This window comes from Rhinolophus sinicus, chromosome 2 (assembly GCF_057876585.1).
Source record: "Rhinolophus sinicus isolate RSI-liver-muscle chromosome 2, RSI-T2T, whole genome shotgun sequence".
Taxonomy (NCBI): Eukaryota; Metazoa; Chordata; class Mammalia; order Chiroptera; family Rhinolophidae; genus Rhinolophus; species Rhinolophus sinicus.
The window spans coordinates 106649452-106666100 of record NC_142502.1 but is presented as its reverse complement, the minus strand read 5'-3'; the positions used below and the strand labels follow the sequence as shown (position 1 = coordinate 106666100).

At 41.1% G+C, this 16649-nt stretch overlaps 1 pseudogene across 1 annotated transcript in view; it reads right to left on the bottom strand.

The window, feature by feature from the left end:
• LOC109439082 (HLA class II histocompatibility antigen, DQ beta 1 chain-like) overlaps positions 1-15207 on the bottom strand; it is a 185880-nt pseudogene extending 170673 nt beyond the window's left edge. Inside the window, exons 1-5 of the transcript XR_016020359.1 lie at positions 15036-15207; positions 7792-8061; positions 6819-7100; positions 6132-6242; positions 5586-5609 (exon numbers count right to left, since the gene is read on the bottom strand). The product of XR_016020359.1 is annotated as an HLA class II histocompatibility antigen, DQ beta 1 chain-like (transcript). The remainder of the gene's footprint in view (positions 1-5585; positions 5610-6131; positions 6243-6818; positions 7101-7791; positions 8062-15035) is intronic.
• Between the last annotated feature and the right edge of the window lie 1442 nt (positions 15208-16649).

The following is a 16649-nucleotide window of genomic DNA, read 5'->3' as shown; positions in this document are numbered from 1 at the left end:
TACGGTGGGGCAATGGTGTCATCTCCAGCTCTGGGGAGATCGCTGCCATCATGTTCAGGGGAGGGGCCAAGCTTCACTCCCCATGCGGAGCGGCCATGACAGGCCTGTGGGAGAGGAGGGGACTTGCTCCCTCACACTGACGTCCCCGGAGCCCGCGGACTGATAGGTGCGTGAAGAATGGGTTACAGGAATCAAAGAAGTAGGCAGATGAGTGGGAGACTATTTCAATAATTCAGAAAAGAAATGGCAGCATCTTAAACTTCGGTGGCTGTGGGGAAATTGACTAACTGGAGAAACATTTTATCACTCAATTGATAGAATTCACTGATAGGTTGGATGGGGAAGGTGAGATAATGTGACAAATCAGTGATAATTTCTTCACCCCCTGAAGCCTTTCTATTATTCTTCTATTAAGTAAAACCAGTACATCTAAATTACAGACTATGGAAGAAGCTAAAGGCAGAGAACACAGTTTTTAAGTCTTAAATAGGCAGGATCTAGTATCTCATAAGAATCCAACCTGATTATTCAAACCTAAATAATGCCAGAACTCCGAGAAGATAATCTGTTACTATTGATCCTTTTCTAGAAGTAACAGAACATTCTAGGGAGCAATAATGCAAAATGTTTATAATTAAATAAACTCACACAAACATGATAAATCTGAAATGCTATCAAAGTAATAAAACCCCTGGGCCCGACCCGGTGGCTCAGGCGGTTAGAGTTCCATGCTCCTAACTCTGAAGGCTGCAGGTTCGATTCCCACAGGGGCCAGTGGGCTCTCAACCACAAGGTTGCCAGTTCGATTCCTCGATTCCCTCAAGGGGTGGTGGGCAGCGCCCCCTGCAACAAAATTGAACACGGCACCTTGAGCTGAGCTGCCACTGAGCTCCCGGATGGCTCAGTTGGTTGGAATGCATCCGCTGAACCACAAGGTTGCTGGTTTGACTCCCGCAAGGGATGGTGGGCTGTGCCCCCTGCAACTAGCAATGGCAACTGGACCTGGAGCTGAGCTGCACCCTCCACAACTAAGATTGAAAGGACCACAACTTGACTTGGAAAAAAGTCCTGGAAGTACACACTGTTCCCCAATAAAGTCCTGTTCCCCTTCCACAATTAAAACAAAAAATTATTTAAAAAAATTAATAAAACCCCTAACTTTAGCAACTGTATTTTCCCTGATGACCCCCCTCAAAAGAACTCAGTAGCAGCATGTATATATTGGGTACGTGTGTGAGAAATGCTCTATGATGTGACTCCAGCAGCTCTTGCATTTATTTCCCAGTAACTTCCCTCCTACTCCTGGTGAGATTGCATCCCCGTGAACACAGCCGTGGGCAACTGACCATCTTGCCCATCAAACACCTCATCACCACTAAGTGATGGATTCAGGGATGAGTATTTGGCCCAGTGTGGCCAAAAAGTATCCTTCCCTAGAATTTTGCTACCGGAAGTTATTACAGAAGCCCCCTTGATTCAGGGATAATGTAATGATTCAGGGAAGGTTTTGACTTAATATTGTTTGACATGGTTTCCTATTGATTGCCACTGAAACAATCTTGATGAACACTAAAACTAGTACCTGGAATTTGATTTCCACATATGGCAGAAACTGAAATATGCAATCACCTGAGTTTAGATGAAAATGTGCCCTTTATGTCAGGAACAGCAATTGGTATTATGTGGGAACATACCAGTTGAATAAAATGTCTCCTGTACTCAGGCCATGAGTAAAGTTATAACATTAAAAAATAGTGGTGTATGATTGATACGATACAACAAGAATCAAATTTCTCTTTAAGCCAATCCATCCAAGAGCATATATAGCAGTCACTTTTGTTAAGAGACATTTTTTTGCCTTTGGCCAAAAATCCAAGATAATAGAGTCAAATGGTTAAGCACCATATGGAACCAGTAAAAATTGAATTATTTGCTCTATAATGACATTGTTGGAAGTAGTGTAAAACAAAAGGGGAACACACAGGAACAGAAGTGATGGCTACCCAGAAAGACAAGGGAATATTTGTGTGAGGGTGGTGAATGACCATTTAGGAAACTTCCAAGTGTAATGTAATGTACTTCTTTCCTGAGAAAGGTACAACTGTCTCCCATTTTAAAAGCCACTTACTGGCATGTGCCCTGGAATGATGAGCCAGAGGAATACGTCTTTTTGTCACTCTTTCCTATCCATTTATGGGAGAAGAAGCAAATAGATATACTGAAGACTTGGAACTTAAACTGCAACAGCTAAACCTGTACTAGAGAGAGGCAAACTACAAGAATTGAGGCTGCATTTCAGGATCTTAACTCAACAAGAACTTAGTTTTAGTTACTACCTAACAGACTCCCATAAGGGTGAAAAAAAAAGTTTCAAAAAGAATTTAAGATTGCACAACGCCTGAAGTGTCCACCGCATCCAGTGTGCCCCACACCCACTGCCATGCCCACACAAAATGAAGAGTCTACTAAGTTATGTGACACACAGAATCCTGCCCTGTGTCACCTCACAGAGGTGACCATGTACGACGGGGAACAGTGTAGACCCTCCTCGGAAACAGAACCAAGATCCAGCCGGTTGTGTGACCAGCCTCACTCCCCTACCAGCCGGATCAGCAGGACACGCTCTGAACCTTTTCACCCTTTGCTGGTTCTCGTCTTGTTGTGGTGACGCTACTATTTCCTTCTGCACTGAAGGGAGCTGAATTTATCATTTCACCAGTTTGTAGAACCATAAAAGCCACATCTACGGCAGAAATAGAAAATCATATCATCAGAGGTCTTGGCCTTGGAAGTCAATGTGATTCGGCATTTTCTCCCGTTAGAATGGGACAAGTGAAGCTTTGCTCATATCCGGACTATGTAAATTCTACTTAGAGGTTAGCACCCTTTGAATGCTTTTTCCCTATATTCTCTTTCTAAATTAACTATTTACTTTTTTATTTACAGTTGACATTCAATATTACTTATATTAATTTCAGGTGTAGAACATAGTGGTTAGACCGGCACTATATATAGTTGTTGAAACATTATTGACTATATTCTCTATGCTGTACTGAATTTTTTAACAGAAATAAGAAACAGAGAGAAGAAGAGAAAGAAAAACTTCACGTAACAGAGACTTGTATAATGGGTTATGATAGATATTATTATTATTACCACTATTGTTATCTAACCAGCCTTGCTCTTTTTCCACTTTTGATTTGGAAAAAAAAAGTCTCCATCCATGACACAGAATGGATTCAAACCCAAAGCCTGTCCAATCAGAGTCCCACATTCCCATGTCTAAGGTGATTGGTTGAAAAATTGGAGTATCACTCAAGCTGGGCTTTCTCCAGATTGTTAAATTGGAGCTGACATCATGGTTTCTTGCTATTGAGGTGATGGAATGAAAATCTGAGGTGGCCATTTTTCTAACCATGTGGAAAATGCTGACTCCCCTGGGAGAAAATAAGGGGAACAAACAGGAAACAGTAGAGAGAAATACACAGCCCGAGGAGAAAAAAGCAAATACACACAAAGAAACAGACACAGAGAGAAGCAGAGAGACAAATAACACAAAGAGAGAATATACATAAAGAGAAAGACAATGGACAGACAGATGACAGAGACCTAGAAAATGACAGGAAGGCACGTAGGCCAATACATGAGGAACCAAGAGGGGGACAGACAGAGATTCTGAGAGAAAGACACAATAGATGAAAGATACACATGAGAGAAAGAGTCATAGAGAGAAGAAGGGAGAGAGAGAAAAAAGAGAAAAATACAGAGAAAGAGAGAAATTCATAAAAAGATGTAGATATAAGAAATTCAGGTACAGACAGAAGGACAGAAAAACCATATAATAGATTAGCAGAAAACTAGAGGGTCATTCAGACAGAAAGAGATGGCAAAAGAGATATGGAGAGAACGGCAAAGAGATACAGAGAAGGAAGAGAAAGAAATACTCTGAGAGGAGGGAGTGAGCGCAGAGGGAGGAGAAAGGGCAGAGAGAGGAGGGACGGAGGTAAGAGAGAGGAGGGATAAAGACCTCGTCTGAGTCCTGGGATCTAGGCTTCTTTCTGAAGCCAAATTTTCATATGAACTTTCCAATTGCATAAATCCAAAAATTAATTTTTTCCCTTAAGCTGGTAGTAGGATCATATACAACCAAAAAAGCACTTTCTAATAAAACCTCCACTAATTACATTCGGGTAGGTCAGATTCAATGAACAGTCACTGTCTTGTGTCCCAATGTACACAGTGCACTTGACAGGAGATATTTGTGCTGTCAGTTCTGTTCATTAGGCACAAGGTCCCATGACTGGCACAACATAATTCCACTTGCACAAATATGTAAAATTCACCAGACTGCAATGGAAGCCAGGAAAGCCTTCTGCACACAATCCCCACCTCAGCGCCCCACAGAGGATGGAAAATTGAATTTATTTCCTACCTCATTTCCCATTTTGAGAAGAATTTAAGATTGCACAATGTATGGGGACCCATGATTTTCTAGTCTCCTTGTCTGGATATTACCATCTTTGGGGCATAACTGAACTTGAGAATCTGACCTTTCCTTTGCTCAGTATTTCCCACAACCACCATCATACTCACTCATATATAGAAACACAAGTGATTCACAAATCTATTTAATTTTCATGAAATATTATTGAAAGAGAAGAGCTTGACATTTAATTCCTGGGCAGTCTTCAGAAAGAGAACAAAATCAGAAACGACTACGGAGAATACTTATGGTGCAAACAGACCCAACTGGCAGCACAGAGCTCAGCGCCTCGAGCACCAGGGTGCAAATCAGTCACAGGCAGAAGTGCAGGACAGCCAAGAGCAAAAGGGGCCATGGCAGCTGCTCCTCAGTCACTGTGGGGGCAGGTCTGCCATGGGTGACAGCTGGCAGAGGTGGCTTGCTCACAGGCCTGATAGAGGGGAGGCCGGGAACCATGTACCAGGGTGATGGCAGGACAAAACCAAGGAAAAGTGGTGACAGATCCCAGGAAGGAGAATGTTTGTGTCAGTGCCCAAGCCCTGGAGGAGAGAGAAGAAAGAGTCGTAAGTCACACCAGCCCTGAGAAAACTCAGCCCCTGCCCTCCCTGGGGCCTATGAGCAGCGTCAGGACACACACTAGCTCTTTATTAGCCCTCCTGGCGGTGAGTAAAGACGGAACTCTGCTGAAGTGAGCACCAGACTTCTGCATGAAGCGGCAGGTGGGGGCAGAAGAGCATAACTGAACGCTTTGGTGGAGCACAGGTCATGGACTAACGGGAAGGGTAAGAAGTGCCATTGTCTGTCACCTCACCTACCAGCAATTTCAGAAGCACTTTCTGCAATTTTGAACTCTGAGGGCATCATCCCCATAGAATGGCTGATGCCAAAGGTGGGGTCTTAAGGGAACAATCTCTGAAGTTTCCTGCAGAGACTATGCAGAATGTTCCAGACTTCTCCCTTGCCCCAACTCACGTGAGACTGAATGTGGCATGAAGCAAGCACCACATAACAGAACACGCTGAAGTGTCCAGACAAACCCACTCTACTCCTTTTTCTATCTTATGTGAGTCACAGTTCTGGGCAAGAAGATGGGGAATATTACCTGTGGGTGAGGCCTCAGAGTTATCTACCATCAGCAAGAATGAAAAGAGAAAGGGAAAAAAACTCATTAAGCTGGATAATAAAAAAAATGCATCTTTCTGTCTTTATTTCACTCTCCAAAGGAAATGAGTGAGCAGCTCCAGACCCTTCTTTCCTGCACTCCCATCCGTGTACAATAAGGCTTCCACTGCCATAGAGTGGGATCACTCCAAAGTCACTGAGCCAGTCACTGTAGCAAGAGAAACAGAGACTGCGTGTCTTTTAAGGAAGGCAGCTCAGAGCAGGAAGTCCCATACTGATCATGGCCTGGCAAAGGTAAGGACAGCATGAGAGCTGCTCTCCTCTGTCTATCTAAGAATAACCTTCACCACTCACCTCTGACGAAGGAACTTGACCCAGGACAAGGAGATCTCCTAGTCTGCCTAATTTCTGCAATCTACCAGCATCCCACCTTGGTCCCCTTCCTTTGTGGGGCCAGGGAGGAAGTTACAACAGAATGCTGCCGTTCCAGCACCAGTCTTCCCCAGTTTCTCCCAAGGTGACTTACTTTTCTTATCCCAAAGGTGGATGATAAAGCCCAAGCCAAGAAAGACCAGCCCCAGCACAAAGCCCCCAATTCCACTCAGCATCTTGCTCTGGGCCGATTCGGACTGTGCCCCTGGGAAGTAAAAGCCTGCGTGTCAGTGTCTGTTCCCACACCCACACCCCACAGGGTCCTTGTCTGCAAGCCTGGAGTCTAATCCAGGAAACAAGAAACAAGAGGAGCTCTGAGAGCAAATAGAGGCGGGCCGAGGGCATGCATGGACCCCTAGGGGGCAGTGTAGGTGGATGACCCGAAGGGGATAGCAGCTCCTTGGGAACTGCCATCAGACCCTCTCCAAGACACAACCTTTAATGTCAAAGCCCAGAACTCCAACAGTTGGGAAGACACACCGCCAAGGCTGAACTGCGGCTGGGGAGTCAGGTTACATACAGGGGTTGCCATAATGTCGTGCGAGAAAACGAGATCAGTACTGAACATGTGCCTTTTGATGGGATAATGGGATCTCAGTCTTCCCTCACTCTCAGTCTTGCCTCACTCCCAGCACAGAAATTATATCAGCATTATGTCGGAGGGACGGTGTGACATGTGCAGGACACAGAGAGATAAAGAGGAAGCCCGCCCCACCGGGCCCAGAGTCCTCCCTGCCCCTTGTGTTTTCCGAGTCCCCGGTGTCAGTGAAACGCCCCTTACGCCACTCCACTGTGATGGGGCTCGGCCGGCTGGGGTGCTCCACGTGGCAGGTGTAGACGTCTCCTCACTGCGGAGTCATTTCCAGCATCACCAGGATCTGGCAGGTCCAGTCCCCATTCTGAATAAGAGGCGTGGACACGACACCGGCTGTCTCCTCCTGGTTGTTCCGGAACCACCGGACTTTAATTTGACGAGGATAGAAATCTGTCACCGAGCAGACCAGCAGGTTGTGGTGGCTCAGGGCCTCCGTCCTGGCTGGGGAGATGGTCACTGTGGGGGCCACTAGGAGGAATGACAGACAGAGAAAGTCAGACGGCGAGGCCGCAAAGGAAGTCTCACCATGGGCTTCGTCCCTCCTCTGATACTAAAGTAGAGAGGAACACAGTTTTTAAACAGTCTGTTATTAGAATCCCAGCTCTGCGTTCTAATTAGCTAATTTCTTAATCCATTTTTCAGGAAAATAATACTTTTATTTAGTGTTTACTTTATTAAACAAAATAATTTATGTGAAAACTATATGTAACGTGGACTGATCATTTAAATATATATACGTATGTACACATATGCGCAAAGTGTGCTGTGCACACATTGGGGGACCAGCTCGGACACCACCTGGCAGCAAACCAGAATCCGATGTTGCAGGAGCTATGGGAGTCTGTGCGAAGTGAGAGACTCGGGCCCCCGCCAGCTGGAGCTGGGCCGTGTGACCTGTGAAGGACTGAAGTTCAGAGCACTGACCATGACAGCTGCCGCCCCAGCTGCCCCGGGGGCAGAACGCCTCCTGCCTGAGTTTTCAGTCTCCCTCCCCGCACCCCCTCCCAACTCTGTCCGGCCAAGCCGTCCAACATGTTTTCCCTTGGAACTTGAAACCCCTCCCAGCACCACCAAGATCTGAGGAATTCACGGAAGCTCCTTCCCTTGGGCCTCCCCACTGGGTTTGGGTGAAGGGCCCCTGAGTCCGTCCTAAACTCACCTCTCCGCTGCACAGTGAAGCGAGCGGTCTCCTTGTAATTGTGTCTGCACAGCGTGTCCACCTGGGCCCGATACTCCGCCAGGAGGTCCTTCTGGCTGTTCCAGCTCTGAGCGTTCGACCGCCCCAGCTCGGTCACAGCCACAAACACCCCCACGTCGCTGTCGAAGTGCAGCGTCTCCTCCTTGTTGTAGATTTGTCTGGCGACGAGCCGCACACGCTCTGTCCCGTTGGTGAAGTAGCACATGCCCTTAAATTGGTACACAAAATCCTCTGCGGAAGAACCGGTCCGTGTTAGATTGAGTTCAGTCTTGCACCTCAACCAACCAATTAGCGTGGGGAAGGGAAGGAAAATACCAGCATATCCAAGTGGAAATAAAACCTGATCTCAACCCTCAGAATTTTATCTGCAGGAAGAATTTAGTGACTTCTGCTGCAAATCCTGCATTGAAGGTTTATTGGAGAAAATTTAATGTAAAGCAAGAAAAATAATGGATCAATGAATGATTGATAATGAAGAAATAAAACAGTCACTATTTACATATAGTAAATCTGTGAATAAAGTCCCAAATAATCTACTGCTAAATGAATTTAAAGCAATAGTTTAACAAGTAGTTGGATACAAGATTCATTTTAAAACATTATGTAAGGTCAGCAGAAGAAAGGAAATAATAAAAATCAGATCAGAACTAAATGAAATAGAGAACAAAAAGACAATAGAAAAAATTAATGTGACAAAGAACTGGTTCTTTGAAATGATTAACAAAATTGACAAATCCTTGCCTAGACTCACTAAGATAAAAAAAGAGAAGACACTAATAAACAAAATCAAAAATGAAAAAGGGGAAGTTATCACGGACGCCACAGAAATACAAAGCATCATCCAAGAATACTATGAAGGACTATTTGCCACCAAATTCAATAACCTAGAAGAAATGGACAAGTTCTTAGAAACATGTAGCCTTCCTAGGCTGAATCATGAAGAACTGGAATGTCTAACAGACCCATCACCAGTAACGAAATTGAATCAGTCATCCAAAACCTTCCCAAAAGCAAAAGTTGGGACCAGATGGCTTCACTAGTGAATTCTACCAAACCTTCAAAGTGGATATAATACCAATCCTGCTCAAACTCTTCCAAAAAACAGAAGAAAAGACAGTACTCCCTAACTCATTTTATGAGGCCAACATTACCCTGATACCAAAACCTGACAACACAAAAAAAGAAAACTATAGACCTATAACTCTGATGAATACAGATGCAAAAATCCTAAACAAAATTCTAGCAAATCGAATGCAACAATGCATTACAAAGATTATTCATCACGACCAAGTGGGGTTCATCCCCAGGGCACAAGGATGGTTCAATATATGCAAATCCATCAATGTGATACATCACATAAACAAAATAAAGGACTAAAATCATATGATTGTATCAATTGATGCAGAAAAAACATTTGACAAGATACAACATCCATTTATGATTAAAACACTTAATAAAATGGGTATAGAAGGAAAATACCTTAACATAATAAAGGCCATATATGAGAAGCCCTCTGCTAATCTCATAATTAATGGAGAAAAACTGAAGCCCTTTGCTCTACGTTCAGGAACACGACAGGGCTGTCCCCTATAACCTCTGCTTTTCAACATAGTGTTGGAAGTCCTTGCCAGAGCAATCAGGCAAGAGAAAGAAATCAAAGGCATCCAAATTGGGAATGAAGAAGTTAAATTGTCACTCTTTGCAGATGACATGGTGCTATATATAGAAAACCCTAAAGACTCCACCAAAAAGCTTTTAGAAACAATCAACGAATACAGTAAAGTTGCCGGCTACAAAGTCAATGTACAAAAGTCCATTGCATTCCTGTATACTAACAATGAAATCTCAGAAAAAGAAAAAAAAATTCCTTTTGCAATTGCAGCAAAATAATAAAATACCTAGGGATAAACTTAATCAAGGATGTGAGAGACTTCTATGCTGAAAATTATAAGATCTTTTTAAAAGAAATTGAAGAAGACACAAAGAAATGGAAAGACATTCCATGCTCATGTACTCGAAGAATCAATATAGTTAAAATGGCCATGTTACCCAAAGCAATATACAGATTTAATGCAATCCCCATCAAAATCCCAATGGCAATTTTTAAAGAAATAGAACAAAAACTCATCAGATTTGTTTGGAACCACGAAAGTCCCCGAATAGCCAAAGCAATCTTAAGAAAAAAGAACAATAATGGAGGTATCACACTCCCTGACTTTGGCTTGTACTACAGGGCTACAATAATCAAAACAGCATGGTATTGGCAGAAAAACAGACACATAGACCAACGGAATAGAATTGAGAACCCAGAAATAAAACCACATAAATATGGACAGATAATTTTTGACAAAGAAGCAGAAAACATACAATGTTGAAAAGACAGCCTCTTCAATAAATGGTGCTGGCAGAATTGGATAGCCACATGCAAAAGAATGAAACTGGACTGCTGTATGTCACCATGTACCAAAATTAATTCCAAATGGATCAAAGACTTAAGCGTAAGACCTGAAACAATAAACTGCATAGAAGAAAACATAGGTACTACACTTACAGACCTTAGGTTCAAAGAGCATTTCATGAATTTTAATCCAAAGGCAAGGGGGGTAAAGGCTGAAATAAATGAATGGAACTATGTCAAACTTAAAAGCTTCTGCACAGCAAAAGGAACCATCGACAGAATAAAGAGGCAACCAACTGAATGGGAGAAGATTTTTGCAAACAGTGCCTCCCATAAGGGGCTAATATCCAAAATATACAAGGAATTCATGCAACTCAACAACAACAAAACAAACAACCCAATTGAAAAATGGGCAGAGGACCTGAAAAGACTTTTCTCCAAAGAGGACATACGAATGGCAAATAGACATATGAAAAAATGCTCAATATCACTGATCATCAGAGAAATGCAAATAAAAACCACAATGAGATATCACCTCACCCCAGTTAGAATGGCCATTATCAACAAGACAAATAGCAACAAGTGTTGGAGAGGCTGTGGAGAAAAAGGAACCCTCATACACTGTTGGTGGGAATGCAGACTGGTGCAGCCGCTATGGAAGGCAGTGTGGAGGTTCCTCAAAAAATTACGAATAGAATTACCATAGGACCCGGCAATCCCTCTCCTGGGTATGTACCCAAAAAATCTGAAAACATTTATACATAAAGACACGTGTGCTCCAATGTTCATTGCAGCTTTGTTTACTGTGGCCAAGACGTGGAAACAACCAAAATGTCCTTCGATAGATGAATGGATAAAGAAGTTGTGGTATATATACACCATGGAATACTATTTGGCAGTAAGAAAAGATGAACTAGGACCATTTGTGACAACATGGATGGATCTTGAGATTATAGTGCTAAGCGAAATAAGCCAGGCAGAAAAAGCAGAGAACCATATGATTTCACTGATATGTGGTATATGAACCAAAAACAGAAAAATAACAAGAGAAACAAATAAACTCATAGACACAGACAATAGTTTAGTGGTTACCAGATGGTAATGGGGGTGGGAGGTGGGAGATGAGGGTAAGGGGGATCAAATATATGGTGATGGAAGAACTGACTCTGGGTGGTAAACACACAATGGGATTTATAGATGATGTAATACAGAATTGTACACCTGAAATCTATGTAATTTTACTAAAAATTGTCACCCCAATAAATTTAATAAAATAAAATTAAAAAAAAAAAACTTTACAAGCTGATTCTAAAATTTAATAGAAGCACAAGGAGCAAAGATGACCCAAACTACTCTTGAAGAAGTAAATATTGTGAAAAATTTTGGTCTACTATCAAGATATCAAATAAAAATGTGATAATTATATACTGTGTTATTGACACAGACATAGGAAAATAGATGATGGCGTAATATATCCCAAAATGAGTCCTATGCACATATTTACACTAAATTTAGGACCAAGGTGGCACTATAGATCTGTGGGAAACAATGCTCTTGCTAATAAGCGGTGTTCTAATAAATGGGTATCCATGGTGGGGAGAGAGAAAGCTGGACATAGGCCTCACCCACATACAAACGAAACCTAGATGAACTGAAGACCTGAGTATGAAATGCAATACTACAAAGGCATTAAAAGATAAAATTAGAAAATTCATCTGGCTTTTGCAGAGACCATATAGATAAATTGAATAGGTATATGATGGAGACCCCCAACCCTCCGTTCATTAAGTTTCTGAGTGGCACCGATCTCAGCCATTCCACCCGGAATAGCCAGATGAATTTTCATGAATGATGGTAGACTACCCAAAACTCATTCCAATAGTAATCCCAGTTGTAGCTGCTGAATTACATGTGGCATCTTTACTGGAACAGATCAACACAGCCTTTGGTACTTGGGTTATGACTATCCATCTGGCCAATGAATTCTTGTCAAACTTCTTCAGGAAAGGTGATCAAAGGCAGTTGTGTTTTAGAAACAGACACATGGATACAGAGAACAAACTGATGGTTGCTAGATAAGGTGGGTGAGAAAGGTGAAGGGATTAAGAAATATAAATTTGTAGTCACAAAATAATCATGGGGATGTGAAATCAGTGTGGGGGCTATAATAAATAATGTTGTAAATATCATGTAGGGGGTCAGATGGGTGCTGGACTTATTGGGGGGATCATTTCATAGATTATTTAAATGCCTAACCACTACACTATACATCTGAAACTAATATAAAGTTAAAAACGACAAATAAGTCATGGGGATGTAATGTACAACACAGGGAATATAATCATATTGTGATAGCGTGGTACAGTGTCAGATAGTTGTTAGACTTATGGTGACTGCTTCTTTAGGTATATAAATGTTGAATATCTATGGTATACCTCTGAAACTAATACAATATTGTTTGTTAGCTATATTTTAATAAAAATCTTTTTTAAAAAGAAAAAAAAAAGAAAGATAAAATTAGAGAACATCTTCATGACTTTGGAATTGTAAAGGATGCCTTAAGCAAATCATAAAAAGCACTAACCATAAAGGGAAAAGATGGATACATTCAACTTCATTAAAATTAACAGCTTCTGCCCACCAAAAAATATCATTAGGGGTTAAAAAGACAAGCCACAAAGTACAAACAAGTATCTGCAAAGCACGTACTGACAATGGGCTCGATTCACAATATATTTTTATGTCTTTTACAAACAAATAAGAAAAGACAGATAATATAATAGAAAAAAAGGAAGAAAATATCTAGATACTTCAATCAAGAGCAAACACCAGTGAACAATAAACATGCAGAATTACTCATCGTCATTAGCAGTCAGAGAAATGCAAGTTAAAAGTATGGTGAAATACCAGTACATACCCACAAGAGAGGGAAACATAAGAAAGTCTAAAACACCAAAAGCTGCCAAGAATTGGGTTCTCTTATAAACCACCGCTGGAGTGCACATAGAGACAAACAATTTGAATAACAGTTGGGCATTCTGTTGTAAAACAGGATCTGCGTACCCTTTGGACTCACCAATTCCAATCTAAGTATATAATCTAGTCTGAATAATGCAGGTTCAAAATAATAGTAATTAGAATAATAATAATAACAATATAAATAATGCAGGTTCATATGCTCTAGGTTACATGGGGGAAAAATGGAAGCAACCCCAAAAGTGCATCCACGTTAGAATGGAATCCTCATAAAATGGAATCTACCACACAACAATGAAAATGGATGGACAGCTGTTACATGAAAGATCTATGACGGAGCTTCTCAAACGTGATATTCAACAAAAGGAGCAAGATAAAATACAACATTTATAGAACATTTAAAGGGGGAGATATTAATCTATATTGTTTAAGGCTACAGTCACATACGTTAAAGCCATAACAAAAAGCAATCAAATGAAGATCACAAAAGTCATAATAGTCCTGATTTCTGGGAAGTAGAAATTATTAGGAAAAGGCACGTGGGAGTATTTTGGGTGCTGGTAATATTCAGTCATTTTTGACCTGATTATTAATTATTTGTATATTTCTTTATAATTTTTGTTAAATTTTATATATACGCTTTATATAATGTCTATATTATAATTCAAAATAACTAATGTAAAAAATGTGGGCTAATCATACACTCTAGTTGTGTGTGTGTGTGTGTTTTAGAAACATTAAGTGAGGTGGTTTGTGTAGTGATATTACCATACGATTTAGGAATTAGAGGGCACAAAATAAATATTAATTTCCTTGTTTTGTCACCATCCTCATATCCCTGTTCACCATCAATACAGACTCAAGTTTGTACCTAAATGCAAAATTAGTGCCACTCACTAATTTTAGTGCCACTCACTGCCTGTCCTCATCCCCTGAGGGGTCTCACCTCATCCACTAGACGTCCTCTGCGTGACCCCACAGCTTACCCTCAAGGACTGGGGAACTGTGCTCTGCAGACAGTGAAGCTACAGAGACGACGGCTGCCTTGAATTTCTTCAACCCACAGTCTGATAGCACATGAACACCACTTGGCCCAGAAAGTCCCTAGGGTGGCAGATCCTTTTACCTTACTCTCTGAGGTTTCTTAATGCTTCTCAAGTGGTCTCATGTGCATTTTCCTATGTTTGTTTTTATATTAAACTATAGTTGGTATACAATATTATATTAGTTTCAGGTGTACAACACAGTGATGTGACAGTTATATACCTTACAGTGTGAACACCACACTAAGTCTAGTAACCATCTGTCACTGCAAAGTTTACTGCCATTTGCAAGATGGATGGACCTAGAGGGCATTATGCTAAGTGAAATAAGTCAGACAGAGAAAGACAAGTACTGCATAATTTCACTTACATATGGAATTTTAAAAAATCGAAACAAACAAAACAAAAAACAGATTCACAGAAACAAAGAACAAACTGCTGGTGCCTGGAGGGGAGTGAGGGTGGAGGAATCGTGAAAAAAGTGAAGAGGAATATAGCCAATAATAGTGTGAAAAGTTTGACTTCCATTTGGTGTAGAAATAAACTTTCTCTTTTTCTTCCAACCCTGACATCCCAAAGTTTTTCCCCTGAGAGAAACTATCCTCCCTTCAGTTACAGAGATGAAAAAAGAAAATCTAGCAAAATTCTTGAGGAGGAGAAATTTGGACTGTGATAGAAGCCCTTCCAAATTCCACCTGGGATTTGGTCAGAGTGCCCTACACCCCAGAACCCCCAAGAACTTAATTGCCAGATCTGGGACCTCTGAAGAGTAGCTGTGCAGCACTTACTTGGAGCAGCTCTAGGATGAGCCCTGGGAGTCCTCAGAACCATGAAAATAACCATCACAATTCCAGCTATGGTCCCAGGGCTCCTGGGGATTGTCTCAGTCATCTCTCCACACTTGAAGCACAAACAATGTAACAAAGGCCTTGGCCGTCAGTACAGCTGCCACCAGGTAATGTTTCACTGATCTTTGCAAAAAATGAAAATGAGGAAACTGCCTATGAATTTTAGGATTGGACAGTTCCTAGGAAGAAAGCCAAACAACCCAATAACTTACGTTCTCATTTGTCTCTGGGTAAACATTTCTAATGAAAGTTCTCAGTGAAAACAATTCTTCATGGACCATCTACCTGGTGCCCAGTGCCAGCTCATCCCCAAACATCACTGAACTGTGATATGCTGGAACCGTGTTTGGAGGTTTCAGGAGCCAGAAGAATGTGGTTTGGAGTGTTTCTTCCTGGGACATTCATTTAAATTTGCTGGTTCTTGTATTTAGGGTTTGACAGTGGGGACGTGGAAGGGAATGGAATGCTAGTCCTTGGGAGAGATGATAATTGTCTAAACCCTCTTCATGTCCTTCCTTGACTTAGCACTGAGACATCTTTGGACACAATGTAAAAGGCAACCGATTTTGAGAAAAATGTGCTTGTATCACAGACAATTTATAAACCTTGTGACCTACAACAAATGACATAATCTCTATTAACCTCAGTCTTCTTAAAGTGTAGATAGCATCTGTTTAGTAGTGTTATTATTAAGATAAAATACGTTATGTATATGACATGTTAATTGCAGATTCTGGTGAAGAGCTAGAACTGAAGAGGTGGTACTTCGTTTTCCCCAGAAATAGCTCTGTTGTTTGCTCTGAGGGGACAAAACAGAGGCTGTGAGGCGTAGGTAGCTGAGTAAAGCTCACTGGGTTATTTAATCAGCTACCTGCATACATAACCAAAGTCCAGAAGATTCTCTCCAGAAAAAAAAATTAATTTCCCAGGATGTCTTGGTACCTCGGAAGCTACTGATAATCCCAGTTACTACAGTAACAACAGGCAGGTAAAACAGGAGGTAAAAAGGTTAAAGTGGAGGTTAATGGGCGCACTTGGAAAAAGAAATCTAGCCCAGAGAAAGGCAGACACGTTATTATTATAATTATCAACATTACTATTTATGTTGGCATACAATAATAGCCATCATTTTTAGACCCACTATATGCCAAACACTACAGTATACATTAAAATATCTTACCTCATGTAATCTTATTGACAAATTATGAAGTGTTATTATCTAAATTTTCAGGTAAGAAAACCACCCTTCAGTTTGAATAACTTGATCAAAATCACAGCCTATAATTTGCTTTAATGATACACCTTTGATAATCAGTCTTTAACCGCACGTGATACCCCAGTCATTTATCCTAAGAAGTGTTTAAACAAAATATCAAAAACACAAAATTACATAATTTCAAGTAATACAGCTTTGTAAACTCTCCACCCACATTAAAGAATAAGCCTGTTGATTGAATCAGAAGCGTGACAGTGATCGTAATGCTTCCTCACAATTGTCTTGGGATTGATGCAAAATATTCATCTATATTGCATTTAATATTAAATATGAACGTA